General features: G+C 42.1%; 1 long non-coding RNA gene across 2 annotated transcripts in view; it reads left to right on the forward strand.

The window, feature by feature from the left end:
• Window positions 1–15700, forward strand: part of LOC122237437 — a 75693-nt gene extending 59993 nt beyond the window's left edge. For both annotated transcript variants that reach the window (XR_006216007.1, XR_006216006.1), the window contains one exon: window positions 15539–15700. This is a non-coding gene — a long non-coding RNA (uncharacterized LOC122237437). The remainder of the gene's footprint in view (window positions 1–15538) is intronic.
• Window positions 15701–15946: the final 246 nt, after the last annotated feature.

Consider the following 15946-nt stretch of genomic DNA (forward strand, 5'->3'; position numbering starts at 1 on the left):
TATAGACTCCAAGTGGCAAGGACTGTCCCTTCCTTAGGCCAGCAGGACTGATATTGTTGGGTGCATCACCCTTCTGTCTCCTTGAAAACCAAGGCACCCTTTCCTGCAGCACCTGTTGAGACCTCGTGCTCATTCAACTTCTCCCTCTTCCCAGTCGTCTTTCCTCACTCTGTTCAGGTGACATTCCCGAGAGCAGTCCCCAGTAAACCGTCTGCTCACAATTCACCATTTCAGAGTCTGTTTTCTGGGGAACCTGAGCCTTCAAGATTACTCAGGTGGTCAATGGCTAATGTGGAACTTAGATCCAGTTCTCCTGACTAAAAAGCTTCTCTTCTTTCTCCATGACCTAAGAGAGCCTTGGGATAACCTCTGTTAGAAGGCACGCATATGGCCCTTTGGGATCTGGTGTTTCTAACTTGCTAAGGGCTGTCCAGAGCCTTCCGACAGCTATCAACAGCCAGGAGCTAAGCCATTGTGTGTCTCTTTATGCCTGTGAGCCTAGATCTGCTTGTTCTAAGAAGTCTTTGTGTCCCTTCAATCAGGCCAAGGAAGGTGGATGTTTAAATTAGCTCTAGGTTGGGCCCCCAGAGTCCATTTCAACCAGATTGAATGTGTTTTATGCATCCTTCAAGGCCTACGATACCTGTAACTTCCTCTCTGAAGCCTTCCCTCAGGCAGAATTAATTAATTCAGCCGACAACACAACAATGCAGATCCTACTATGCGGCAGGCCCTGGAGGTAACGTAATACTACGTACTCCTCTGTGATCACTCCCTTTTGTGTTTCCTCCTCTCAAGGACTCATCATGGGTGATAATTACTTATACCTTGGCCTCGTCCACTGGACTCTGCTTCTCCAGGGTCACCACCTTATTTATCTCTGCATTGTGAGCTTTTTGTATAGCATCTGGTGCAGAGCACTGGGTAAGTGGTGGTTGATTTTAATCTGTTAGTGACTTTAAGCTCCTCTTTCTGCTTCAGACTTCCATAGCTTCAGGATCTAACGTGAGCAGGATTATAGTGCTTTCTCCCCCACCATGCCAACGAGTTTTGTTTGGGATGTCTCAAAATAAAGGAGACACCATCCAACAGTTATTTTACCCATAAAGGCCACTTGTCATATCTCATCTCTGAGGACCCTACAGCAAGATGAACAAACTCTATACTGCATGTTCCCAATCTCCCCCCTTTTTTACCCTTGCTCTCAGAATGGAGTCCTTGTAGCTTTCTCCTCTGTCTCTAACGCCCTCTCTGCCTTGACTGGTTCTGTTGTTCTGCCAACTCCTCTCACCATCCTCCTCAACAGAGCCTTTGCCCTTCCTGTGGAATCTTGTTCTGTTATCACTGCTCTTGCTTTCATGGCCAGCCCCCCTTTCGGCCTTCACGCTCCCATCACGAAGAAGTCTCGTTCAAGTCCACTATCCTCTCTGGGTCCTGTTGTGTCTTCTCTGCCCTTTCACCACACACCTCTTCAAAGAAAAGTTTCTACGTTTGCTCTCTTTGGTTCCTCATCCCCTCCCCCCCACCTTTGCAATGTGTTTTCCTCATTCACAAATTCTAGGCACCAGTTCCTGAAAGTGTTACCGAGAATGTCATGACTCTCAACTCAAGTCTTGCCTTCATTATCTTCAACCACTTTAGGATGTTTAAAACTGTTGACCCTCTTTCCCTTTGGAAGTTCTTCCCCTGGGGAGATGTCCGACAGTGTGGCAGAGTGAGGAAGAGCATGCAGCTAAGAGTTAATAAAAATGGAGTTCGCCTTTCAGTTCTACAATAGTAGCTTTATGACCTTGGACAGCTCCCTCAACCTCCACTTCCTTATCTGTAAAATGGGGTGATAATTGTAAAGCCTAAATAGGATTATCATGTTCAAATAAAATGGTGTATTTATGATTTGCCTGGCACAGAGGCCCCCAGAGTGTATCACTGCCTTATCAACCCTTTTTGATTTCCATGTCTGTGCACTATCCTGGTTTCCTTTCTATCTCTCTGACTACAGCCCCTTTTCCTCTGCCTACCCTGTAACGAAGGTTTCTCCAAGGAACAATGAATGAAGGGATATAAAGGAAGTACTTTGGCTTTTTAACAAGGCAGGTAGGCAGCTGTGAATATAAAACCTTTAATAAGTAGTTCTTTGAATTTTGGCTTAATTATTCACCTCATGTATAATTATAACCAGAAAAAAAACCAAAAATAAATTTTCTGCCATTTCAATGTTATACCTCATTTCATGTTCCTTTACAACAATCTCTAATGATATTGCAAAAATATCTATATCAAGACTCTGTAGAGAATGCCCTTAATCTATTGCCAATTGCACTATTAACTTGTGCATTCAGAGTGGATATAAATTGTCTTAGGTTCCTTGAAAGAAGTTAGACATGGCTTGATATATTAATGAAATCATTACCATTTCATTAAACTGTATGTTTTGGACCAGACTCTTCTGTGGCTTATTGGATTGTGTAAAGTACATAATCACAGTTGGTGGACAAACTTACAGCACTCAAAGGCTGCAACTTTTTGCGTGAAATATTTTCTTATACGAGCATGAAGTTCTGTGCAAAATAACTAAAAGTCAGGTGCATTTAAAGAAAGAACAAAAAACATGTGCAAAACCATGGCAAAACAACTGCTATTTCAGGAAAAAAGACAGTGTTTATCTGATTCTCAGAAATTAAGGTTGTCTTTGTTGGGCCTATGTATACATTATGTGCAGAAATAACTTTCACCCTCGCACACTTAGGAACAAAGTTTAGGAACAGTCTTGCATTGCAACTGACATTTATTAATTAACCGATTAACTCCTTGATTAAGAAAGGAGGATAAAATGCAACCCAATTTTTTAACTCATATGTCAATGTGAAACGTTCAAGCTTCAAAATACCAAAATTATTGTATGATCTTTTAAATACTTAAAGCAATAGCAACCACAATGACAAGCCAAGCCGATGCTGTGGAAAATAATCATACTTGTTTTAAGGACCCAACAAGGAGCCAAAATTATTTATTAAATTTTAACATCTCATGGTTGTGTTGCTCTAGTGTAGGTATCAGGAAGTGGTGTTTCATTCGCACAGAATCACAGAAACTCCACACAGGAAATGGGCTTAAATTCTGTTGCTGCCATTCACCCACCGTGTGCAGTCTTGTTGGTTATTTGTTCCTCTGGAGCTACAATCTATTTTCATCTATAAAACAGAGCTAGTTCTAGCTGTGGGTCTACCACTTTCACAGGATTGTCTTGAGTAACAAAGAAGGCGGTGGGAGTGAGTGCTTGTTGGAAGCTTATGATTTGCCATGAAACACCAGGGGGAGGCATCCATACTGGGAAGTGAGGCTGAGCCAGGCCAGCGCTCAAAGACAGGTCCCAACTTGAGTTGTGTGACTAGCAACTTGGACTTGGTTGAGTGTCCTTCACACTGGTTTCTCTCATTTCAGCTATCAGGCCAGGCAAAGGATGTCCCTGAGATCTGGAGGGTGTAAGTGAGGAAGTTCCCTGCTGCCTCCCTTTCTCTCCAGCAGCTCAGAGAGTCCTCTGAGTCAGAAGATTCCCAAATCAAGGGCCTTTTACTCTCCATCGTCCTCTTTCCCCCTTCCTTCCCCCCTCGCCCCTCCCCCCTTCCCCCTCTCCTCCTTCTTCTTTTTGTTTAGGCTGGAGAGTGGTGTACATATCACCTCATATCACCTGGTCTAAAAATATGTTTCCTGGGTTTATAGTTCTTTGCTAGACTGATTAGTGTTAGAACACAACCCTCCCTGGATTTCTTGGTGTTCCTGCCCATTTCAGGCCTTCTGTGTAATAGAACTTGACCAACTACAGAGAGAGAAGATGCCTGCTCTCCTCCAGATCCATTCGCTCCCTTTTTTAGAGACACCTTTTCATCTCCCCCACAGATAATTGTTTATATTCTGGGTTAGAGACTTGCCCTCCCCTCCCTTGACAGGATTTGTTTGCCTTCCAGAGTAAAATATAGGCTTTCTCTCTTTCTCCCTCTCTCTCTCTCTCTGAGAGGGAGGATGGGTGGATGTGTCAGCAGTCCCTGTATAAGCTCTGAATTTCATAATTTGGGGGCTCTTCCCCTGTAGTGCAAACTGCTGAGTGCACAGGGACATCTGAGCCTCACCACAGGTGTGGAGACATCGTCCATCCTTCACAGTTTGGGCCTTAACGATTACTTCCTGCATTATTTATTGAGCCTACCTGAAGTAGCAGCCACAAAGACCTTCAGTGGGAGCTCTCGGGATGATTAGTATTCTTAACAGTTCAAATTTAGGAATCTTGGGCCGAGAGTTAGAGGCTCTCTGAAAGCAACCTTGAAAGAAATAGGCAGATCTTTCTCTAATGGGTATTTACTACGCCAAGGAAACAACTTGGGGCTGATGGTGTGATACGTATTTGTCGGTCTGTGAGGGAGTCGCCAGCTTCTCCACTGGTGAATGTGGTGGAGATAGATTATCACGTATGCATGGGATGGCTGGATACTGGTCGAGAGAGCAGTTATTCATGGTTTCTTGTCTATTTCCACTGATCTTTGGGAAACAAGGGACAAGATTTTTACTTGGTGTCATTGATGATATTTGTCACTAACCGAAGGTCATGCTTGGTGGTAGTTTAACATTCCCTCAGCTATTGGTGCATTGAAGACAGCCCTGAACTAAGAGCCAAACCCCCCTCAGAACTGGATGCTAATACTGACTGTCACTCAGTAGTTAGATGGCCTTGGGAAAATCACTTCAATTTGCTGGTCCTTGTTTGTTTTCACTTGAGTTACATTAGGATGACTGAATTGCTTAACAGGAATTTTATGATGATCAGATGGGCCAATGGGTAGGAAATGACTTTTTTAGGTTATGAGGTGGCAATAGCTAGACTATATGAAGGTTTTAAAAAATTTTAATTAAAAAATTTTGGGGGTCACTAGAATAATTTAAATGTCTGATCTGGGGATGTGCTCCTTCCTATTGTACTTCAAGGTGGGGGGGGGGAGGGGGGAATAATACAATGTGTGCCTAATTTTGCTCATTTTTTAAATCTTCTCTATAAGTTTCAGGAAGACATTTAAGTATTATGATAGAGCGTGAAATTATGTTACAGAGTAAGCAAGTAGCCCTTAATAGAGGTGTCTGTACCTTGAGAATCTATGGGTATCCAGAGTGACTTCTGAAGCACAATTTATATCGGTGAAGTAGTGCCCTGCTGAAAGGGATATGAGAAAGGGGAGTTTAGGCTCTGGTCAAGCCCTGGGTACTGAAATGCACAAGGGTACCAAGCCCTTGGTACCTAAATGCGCTGGGTACCCAAATGCACTGGGCACCCAAATGCACTGGGTACCAAGCCCTCAGTACCTAAATGCACTGGATACTAAGCCCCGGGTACCCAAATGCACTAGGTACCCAATGCACTTGGTAACAAGCTCCGGGTACCCAAATGCACTGGCTACCAAGCCCCGGTACCTAAATGCATTGGGTACCTAAATGCACTGGGTACCAAAATACACTGGGCACCTAAATGCACTGGGTACGAAGCCCTGGGTGCCTAAATGCACTGTGCTTCCAGGAGGTGTGAATGGGCTGGGAGAGCACTTGGAGAGAGGAGGTGTCACGAACTTGGGTTGGCCCTTGGGGGACCATGGAGAGAACTGGAGGTGCATCAAGACTTCCCAAGTGGATTAGTTCCAAAAAGAATGCATCTTCAGTAGAATCCTGTAGCATAGAACAGTGGTGTAGTCTCCCTCTAGACAGAACTGAGGAAGTCACTGTGTACTACAGAATCCCGGAGGCAGGAGATGATGAGGCCCCATGGAGACTCTTCACCGGTAACAGTTGTTCATGGAGTTGCCACTGCTGAGGGCTGTTAGTGGGTGTGATCAGCTCTGTCGATTATCACTGCTGTTGAGAGTGGTTCGTGAAGGTCCTAATTATTGGAAGGTATTGCCCCCAAGTAATAGGGAAAGTGTCAGTGCTGGAATATCTGTTGCACAGGGACTTCTCACTCAGCTGGATGGACCAAATAATGTCATTTTAAACTTCCTATTATGTTTTGGCACTCGTGAAACATTATTTTATACATCTTCACGATAGTTCTATAATTCGGGTATTCTTATCTGCATTTGACAGAGGTGGGAACTGACACCTGGAAAGTTTAAATAACCTGCCTGAAGTCATGTGTACAGGAAATTGTGGAGCTGGGATTTGAACTTAGAATGAATGCTAAACCAGGCTGTTTTCATTTTCAACACATCCTGTTACTTCATATTCTTCGGCCTTTATTCTCATCCCAGTGAAAGTCCTGCTTAATATCTGGCGTTGGGTATAGGTAGTTTTTGTTTGCAGTATACTCTTTCTCTCTCTTTTTTAAAAATATGAAATTTATTGCCAAATTGGCTTCCATACAACACCCAGTGCTCATCCCAAAAGGTGCCCTCCTCAATGCCCATCACCCACTCTCCCCTCCCTCCCACCTCCATCAACCCTCAATTTATTCTCAGTTTTTAAGAGTCTCTTATGGTTTGGCTCCCTCCCTCTCTAACTTTTTTTTTCCCCCTTCGCTTCTCCCATGGTCTTCTGTTAAGTTTCTCAGGATCCACATAAGAGTGAAAACATATGGTATCTATCTTTCTCTGCCTGACTTATTTCACTTAGCATAACACTCTCCAGTTCCATCCACGTTGCTACAAAAGGCCACATTCCATTCTTTCTCATTGTCACGTAGTATTCCATTGTATATACAAACCACGTCTTCTTTATCCATTCATCAGTTGATGGACATTTAGGCTCTTTCCATACTTTGGCTATGGTTGAAAGTGCCACTATAAACATTGGGGTACAAGTGCCCCTCTGCATCAGCACTCCTGTATCCCTTGGGTAAATTCCTAGCAGTGCTATTGCTGGGTCCTAGGGTAGATCTATTTTTAATTTTTTGAGGAACCTCCACACTGTTTTCCAGAGCGGCTGCACCAGTTTGCATTCCCACCAACAGTGCAAGGGGGTTTCTGTTTCTCTACATCCTCTCCAGAGAAAGAACCACAGTTTCCCACTAGAAAATCTGATAAGATTGGAAGCTCAGAAAGTTTGGGGTAGGGCCCAAGTTAATTAACAGGGACCCTCTACACTGGCTATCACTAATTTTCAGCAAGATATAGAGCTCACAAAGGAAAAAAAACTTTCATAAGAAAAAAACCATTTCCACAAGAAAAAATAAAAACATCCACTTCTTTTTGAAAAATTTTTTTGAAATATTTATTTATTTCTTGAGAGAGAGTGTGAGTGGGGGAGGGGCAGAAAGAGAGGGAGACACAGAATCCAAAGCAGGCTCCAGGCTCCAAGCTGTCAGGACAGAGCCTGATGCGGGGCTCGAACTCACGAACTGAGAGATCATGACTCCGAGCTAAAGTCGGACACTTAACCGACTGAGCCACCCAGGCGCCCCAAGACATCTACCTCCCTTAAATAAACTATATATGCTTAAAAACCAGGATGGTGCAAAAAAAAAAATAAAATAAAAAGACATTATACAATGTGCTTGGATTTAAAATTCTTGAATAAATGAGACAAATATTAAAAGAGAAAATCAAAAACATTGGTAGAATTGGCTTCCCACCTATCAAACAGCAAGTGTCTGAATGAGTCTCAGCGTCACTGCTGGCTTCTAAGTGGAGTTACTCATTATGCGGGGGGAAAAGGAGATCATGGCTGCACTCAGTGGCTGGCCTTAGATCATTGGCTCACCTAGTGTATCCTGATAATTTAGTTTTAAAATTAGTTCAAATTCTGCGAGGATGAAAATCAGCCCACGTATTACGCATGCCCTTGGAAGAAAGCAAAGGGAAATGATAGATGTGTCCTTGGCATCTTGTCCAAGTTCCCCCTCGGGTGGTTGAGAGTTCCTGACTGGCTTAATGTCTGCCTTAATGATGACAAAGCAGGACTGAATGGCGTTTAACGATGTTTTAAGTGGATCCTAAGTGGAGGCTCACAAGCAACATCAAGGAATAGAGAAGGTACAAAGGAATGTCAGAAACAGAACAATCTGCAACAGGATAACCACAGGCCTCCTCCTGCTGTAGCCAGGATTAACAAAACTCAGAAAGCTCCAGAGACTTGCTAGCCTGTGGGGGCCTGCAGGAATTTGTTGGCCAGTCCTGAGTACTGCTGTTGGCTGGATATGCATAAACAGGTGGCTTCTGTGGACGTCTGAGTTTGCAGAGAAAGTTCCTGGAAATCTGGAAAAGACACTTAAAAGATTATATTTTAATTGTAAATATACTTATTATAAGAAGTTTATGTTTTTATAGAGACAGAGAAGGAAAAATGACCAAATAGAGGTCACCTTTGACCTTATCATGGGAATCCTTCCTATCTTTCCTAGTGTAGATTTTTTTTTTAAAGTCTAGTTGTAATCATATTGTGTATATAATTTATATGATATTTTCGGTAATTATTTAGCAAGCTGTTTCTTTTTTAAAACCATCTTCATAATTATGTATTTTAATAGATTTGTAATGACTCTTTGAACAGCTGTGCCATAGTAAACCATATCTATATTATATCTAGTTATCTTTTCCAATTTTTTATTCTTTAAAAAAATTTTTTTAATGTTTATTTTTGAGATAAATAATTTATTAAATAAATTAAAAATTTTATTTAATGTTTATTTAATGTCTCTCAGAGAGAGAGACAGAGCATGATGAGCAGGGGAGGGGCAGAGAGAGAGGGAGACACAGAATCTGAAGCAGGCTCCAGGCTCTGAGCTGTCAGCACAGAGCCCGACGGGGGGGCTCAAACCCACGAACTGTGAGGTCATGACCTGAGCTGAAGTCATATGCTTAACCAACTGAGCCATTCAGGTGCCCCTCCAATTTTTTATTCCTATAAAAAAATGCCATAATGAACATATTTGTGTATAAAACTTATTTCCTGTCTTCTAAAGAACTCCTTTGGATTAATCTCCAAAAAAAAGAATTTCCGGATCAAAGAAAATTATAAGTTCTTGGTACACACTGACAAAAGAACTATGTGATGTTTGTCTATTATCGTATACGCTCATTGGCACCAGGCGTACTTAATTTTGGACTTGGTTGATTTAATTTTAAAAGTATATATTAATATCATTTAAATTTATTGGATTTCTATTAAAATGGAATATTTTCCCAAGCTGTTTGCCAAACATATTTCTTGACATTATTTCATGTTCTTTGCTCATTTATCTTGCATTAACTTCAAACGGGTCTCCCTGACCCTGGTCTAACCATCCTCCCATCCATCTTCTACATGTTGCTGGAAATTATTCCTAAAATCAAAACCTTAATCCTGTCACCTGTTCTCAAATATTTCAAAGGTTCTCCATGTCTCCTGAAGTAAATTCTTTACCCTCCATGGAAAGCCACCACAAGACGGCCCAGGCTACCACATCACCTGGTTCTGGGCAACTGCTTGGTAAATGTGGAATTAGATAGTCTCCTGAGATTCGTGCAGTGAGAGCCTGCCTCAGTTAGGGTCGTGCATTTTCCCAAATGCTGGCAGAGAGGCGGCCAAGGATCCTCTGGAAAGAGAATCTACATGGAAGAAATACCGCGAGGGCGTCCCATCTCTTACCTTGCCATGGGAAAGTGGTGCAGTGCAAAGCCGCTGTCTTTGAGTTAGATCTTCCTGGGCTCCAGTCCTGCCTTCACCATCCATTTGCCTATGGCCTGGGGCTGTCATTTAACCCCCGTGGCAGTAATGCCCACCTCTTGGAGAAGCTGGAGGATGCCGTGTAACAATAAAGTGCACTGTGCACACTAGGCTGTCAGTCAACGATGAGCTCTTGTAAATAAAGAACCTCACAAAGGGTGAGGTATCTAAAGGGGTCAAATTCATGGAAACAAAGAGTAGGATGGTGGTTGGGGCTGGGGTGGCAGGAGGGGGGAAGGGAGGGGAGGGGGAGGAGTTGCTAAACAGCAAATATGAAGTTTCAGTGTTGCAAGATGAATTAGTCCCAGAGCTGGGCTGTGCAACATTGCACCTATAGATAACACTGTGCATTTATAAACCTGAGAGAGTAGATGTCGTGGGAAGAGTTCTTGCCACAATAAAATACAATTTTGAAGAATTTCCATCTCAAGATTTTATTTTTATAAGCACAAGTAACTTAGACTTGCCAAAATCTGTAGCATGGATTGTAGCAAGTATGAGTAAAACAGTGTTTAACTCTTGTCATCTTTGGTATTAAGGTCACTCCCAAACTGGCAGGCACTTCTGGCTTTTCTAGGAGAATCCAGATCCTGGCTGTCTTACTGACATCATTTTATTGCTGAAATATAAACTTCATCATATGATAAAGGCCGGTATCTGTTGCTCACTGTTGGATCCCTAAAAACATTTTTTAAAGTAATCAAAATATTAAAAATATAACAGTATCTCCTTACTGAGTTTGGCAAGCAATACATTACCAGATGCCAGTTTGGTGGGGGCAAACTCTCAAGGATTCTTATCTAAAATGTTGAAGTAAATTAAAATATCAGGAAAGTGATATGTGATTTTTTAAATTCTCAGAAACCTGTAAATTGTTTGCATACATTTGCAGATATAGAAATCGCTTACTTTGAAAATTTGGCATCAAATCAGAACGCACAAGTAAAAAGTAGGACAAAGCCAAAGCTGTGTTAAGTGAACTGGATGGTAATGAAACTATTTTATACTTTGAAGGAGACTAAGTTTATTAGTGACCAGGGGCCAGGAATCCAATTTGTGAAGATAACTTGAGATTATACATATGAATCCTTGGCTCTGAAACTCTCCTAAATGTAATAGGTTCTAGTGGCCAAAAAATAATTTTAAGTATGTCCCAATTTTTTATGGCATTTAAAAAATAGATGTCTGGAAATGACTGGAAATTTCTCAAGTTGATTTATCTTTCACAAGTCACAAGAGTAAAGCCGATTTTCTGATACTGTGTCCTGCATTTATCTTTCAGGAGCGGGAGAGCATTCTAATTAAAACTAATCCAGTCACGAACTTGAAATATCAGGTGCTTTAATGTGAGTTCCTTCTTAGCAGCCAGAACTATCTTCACATAAATATTTTGCCCCTGGTTGGTTAGAATCTAATTCAAAATAGTGACAAAGTGGCAATGACTTCTGGGAAGCTAGATCTTGAATTCTATCAGAAGCGCTGGTGATCTCTTAGTGGGGCTCAGTCTAGGAGAGGGAGAAATGGGGGTCTCCTGTCCCTCACGCTCAGGAAACCAGGGCTCTGGGTAATCAGACAGCAGTCCACACAAGTGTCTCATCTTTTAAAGAGAGAAAGAAAGACCTTCCTCAACCTGTATATATAAAAACAGCACAACCCATCTCTTCCCTGAGCATTGATGATGCCAAAAGAATGTACTGATTACCTGCAGTCCCTGCATTAGAATGTAAGCTTTGTGAATACGGGAAGTTATTGGTTTTGTTTGCCGCTGTGTTTAGAGTACCTAGAACCTTACCTGCATGCAGGTAAGTGCTCCCTAGTACTTGCTCCCGAGTACTTCTTCGTGCAAGAAGAAGTGAGTAATTATTGAACACAATAATACACAGCACTCCCAAACTGTCCTCGCACGTCTAAACTTTCTTTGATCATTCAAAAGGCGCTGGACACAGAATCAGCTCCTCATGCCTAGATTGTTCCTCTTCCTTCCCTTTGCAACACTCATATCCCAAAAGCCCAGATAAAGTGCTATACCCCCTAAATGCCTACCTTGACCTCTGCTCTGGAAATTAATTTATCTCTACTCTGAACCACTAGAGTCTTTTTTAATGCTTTATATTATATTGGGCCATATAATATAATATGATATAACAGGTGATATTATATAATATTACCTGTAACTGGATTTGACATTGTTTTATGTTGCATTATATTATAGTATGATTATATTTGTAATATAACTGTAGATTTTTTCCTGTTAGACTCTTAACTCCATGAGGTTAAGAATTAAATTGTAATCATCTTTTTAGTCTCCTAAAATGTCCAATATCTTGTATCATACATGGTAGATATTCAATAAATAATTTTGAAATAAGCAGCCAATTGTGGTAGGATACACGTGAAAACCCTGTAAGAAAGATCAGGACAGCGGACAGTTCCACAGCAAAGAGATTATTCCACAACTCTGCCATCAACCTTGAGCTCTTCATAACCTATTGAGTTTCCCAGGAGACTCACAATGTGTTGTATAGCCTATTTTATTTGAACAGCTTTGAGACAAATGCTCTGTTCTCCACAGCCCCACCCAGTGGGAGTCAGGGACCAGTGATCAGGCACGCTTGTGCTCAAATGCTCTTCCCTTCCTTTGCCAGCTGTGTGTTGCATCCTGCAACCTCTCTGAACCTTAGTTACTGCTCCTGTAAAACTGGGAGAGGGATTCTTACCACACCAGGCTCTTTGCAAGGTTACATGAGATGATGATGGTCAAGTGCCTGTGTGTGTCTCACACATCATGAGCTCTCAGCAAGCAGTGGCCCTGAGTACCCTTGCCGTTAGAATCAGAGCCATTCCAAAGGCTGTGCATGCTTCTTGTCTTATGGAACATTTTCGTCTGCAAGGAAATTAGAAATGGCATTTCTTTATTATGCTTTGCCACTGTTTATTTGATATTCACCACCACTCGTTCACAATTTCTTTGTAGCATTCATTATAGTCCCATCACCTGGGAGAAGCTGACCACAAAGGAGGTAGGCAGGGCATAAACCCTGGAGAATTCTGGTTTCTGTTATAATGATTGCAATCATCTACCATAGACTCTGAGGTGCCACACTGGGGGTGTTACGTACAATCTCTGTCCTTACAGAAACTGTTTTCCTGCCCTCTGGAAAGTGGCACCTCCCACTTTCTGAAGACAATGGCTCATTTTTATACCTATTGCAGGGCTCGGTTAAGTAGCAGAAAGAGAGACTTTATGCCCTGAACCCAGACTAGTCTAGAATCACCTAGGAGGACATCCTGGGGTTGTGGCTTTCAGTGTTTCAATTAAGCTTTAGGGCTTTACTTGCAGATACTGACCATTCTGGGTTAAAGCTGCTAGCTACTATTGGGCAGGAATCCTGCTTCGATGGATTGATAAGAAAGTTGGAACTCATAGTACCCAAAGCTATCTACACATTCAATGCAATCCCAATCAAAATTGCACCAGCATTCTTCTCGAAGCTAGAAAAAGCAATCCTAAAATTTGTATGGAACTACAAAAGGCCCCAAATAGCCAAAGTAATTTTGAAGAAGAAGACCAAAGCAGGAGGCATCACAATCCCAGACTTTAGCCTCTACTACAAAGCTGTAATCATCAAGACAGCATGGTATTGGCACAAAAACAGACACATAGACTAATGGAATAGAATAGAAACCCCAGAACTAGACCCACAAAAGTATGGCCAACTAATATTTGACAAAGCAGGAAAGAATATCCAATGGAAAAAAGACAGTCTCTTTAACAAATGGTGCTGGGAGAACTGGACAGCACCATGCAGAAGAATGAAACTAGACCACTTTCTTACACCATTCACAAAAACAAACTCAAAATGGATAAAGGACCTGAATGTGAGACAGGAAACCATCAAAACCCTAGAGGAGAAAGCGGGAAAAAACTGCTCTGACCTCAGCCGCAGCAATTTCTTACTTGACACATCCCCAAAGGCAAGGGAATTAAAAGCAAAAATGAACTATTGGGACTTCATGAAGATAAAAAGCTTCTGCACAGGAAAGGAAACAATCAACAAAACTAAAAGGCAACCAATGGAATGGGAAAAGATATTTGCAAATGACATATCAGACAAAAGGCTAGTATCCAAAATCTATAAAGAGCTCACCAAACTCCACACACGAAAAACAAATAATCCAGTAAAGAAATGGGCAGAAAACATGAATAGACACTTCTCTAAAGAAGATATCCAGATGGCCAACAGGCACATGAAAAGATGCTCAACGTCACTCCTCATCAGGGAAATACAAATCAAAACCACACTCAGATATCACCTCACGCTAGTCAGAGTGGCCAAAATGAACAAATCAGGAGACTATAGATGCTGGAGAAGATGTGGAGAAACGGGAACTTTTTTGCACTGTTAGTGGGAATGCAAACTGCTGCAGCCACTTTGGAAAACAGTGTGGAGGTTCCTCAAAAAATTAAAAGTAGATCTACCCTAGGACCCAGCAATAGCACTGCTAGGAATTTACCCAAGGGATACAGGAGTGCTGATGCATAGGGGCACTTGTACCCCAATGTTTATAGCAGCACTTTCAACAATAGCCAAAGTATGGCAAGAGCCTAAATGTCCATCAACTGATGAATGGATAAAGAAGACGTGGTTTATATACACAATGGAATACTATGTGGTAATGAGAAAGAATGAAATATAGCCTTTTGTAGCAACGTGGATGGAACTGGAGAGTGTTATGCTAAGTGAAATAAGTCCTACAGAGAAAGACAGATAACATATGTTTTCACTCTTACGTGGATCCTGAGAAACTGAACAGAAGACCATGGGGGAGGGGAAGGGAAACAAAAAGGTTAGAGAGGGAGGGAGCCAAAACATAAGAGACTCTTAAAAACTGAGAACAAACTGAGGGTTGATGGGGGTGGGAGGGAGAGGAGGGTGGGTGATGGGTATTGAGAAGAGCACCTGTTGGGATGAGCACTGGGTGTTGTATGGAAACCAATCTGACAATAAATTTCATATTTAAAAAAAAAAAAGAAAGTTGGATCTCAGCCCCATTTAGCCAGCATGGTACCTATCCATGTATAAATGGGCCCTGATATTAGTCACTCACTGTTTGGTCCCTCAAAACATTTGTGAAGTAATAAAAATTATAAAAATCAGAACTGTGATTCCATACTCCCAGGCTGGCAAACAAGTTGCACATAAGTGTTGCCTCATAGACAATAATTATAAAAAACCAACTAACAGGTACATTTTGCAATTGGCAAGTTCTCCCAGTCTTTATTTCTCATTTACTGAGTTATCTGCTTTATGCCATATGTATTATTAGCCCTGTTTTCCACATGAGAAATTGACGGCTCAAGGAACTTGAGTCATTTGCTGCTACACACCGGCCGTCATGTTGGAAATGAGACGTGAACCTTAGGTCTTTTGGCTTCCAACCCAATGCTTTAATGAATAGATAAAAATGATTTTAAACGATCACATCTGTGCATCAGCTCAAGCGGTCCTTATATCTGCTTCCTTGGAAATTGCCAGGTAAGTTTGTAAATGGCCTCCTCTGTGGTGCTTCCAAATAGTTGGCTGTTTTCCATTAATGGCTCCTTGGCCATTGTATTTACAAGATTCATTTGTAATCCTTGTTCTCAATTGAGAGTGGGCAGGGAGACCTCAGTGGGGCCCCTCTGAGGACCCTCCCGAGGGCAGACTTCCTGCAGGCCCAAATGAATGGGCATCACTGCCCCCTTCTTCCTAGTTGCCACCGATGGCTGGAGGGGCATGGGAAGGGTGTGTGACTCTGAAAGGGCCGCTGGCTGGACGCCTGGAGCTGTGGCTACAAGGGCCCCCCTCTCCCGCTCCCCCAGGTCCACGCCCGAGCGTGCCTGCTCGCCCGAACGTTAATTAGGACTGCTTCGGTGATTGCCAGCACGCTGTGAATCTCTGGGAAGATGATCAGGTTTGCAGAAATTCAGCCTGCTCATTGGAAATGAACCCCATCAGAGTACCTTCTTCTCACTGTCCTCTTGTGAATGAAAGTGTGTTCCACTTCAAGAAGATGTGAGGGTGAAATTTTAATTGAATAAAAGATGGGAAGTTCCTAGGGACAGTTCCCATGGAAACTGCAGTGTGTGTGTGTGTGTGTGTGTGTGTGTGTGTGTGTGTGTGTGTGTGTTTAATATATGCATTAGAAGAGAAATAGCAGCTCATGTCAGCGTGCAAATCTAGAATGTGGATCTGGGGAGGGAAAGGAATTGGAGTCCCCTGGGGTAGCC

This window comes from Panthera tigris, chromosome A3 (assembly GCF_018350195.1).
Source record: "Panthera tigris isolate Pti1 chromosome A3, P.tigris_Pti1_mat1.1, whole genome shotgun sequence".
Lineage (NCBI taxonomy): Eukaryota > Metazoa > Chordata > Mammalia > Carnivora > Felidae > Panthera > Panthera tigris.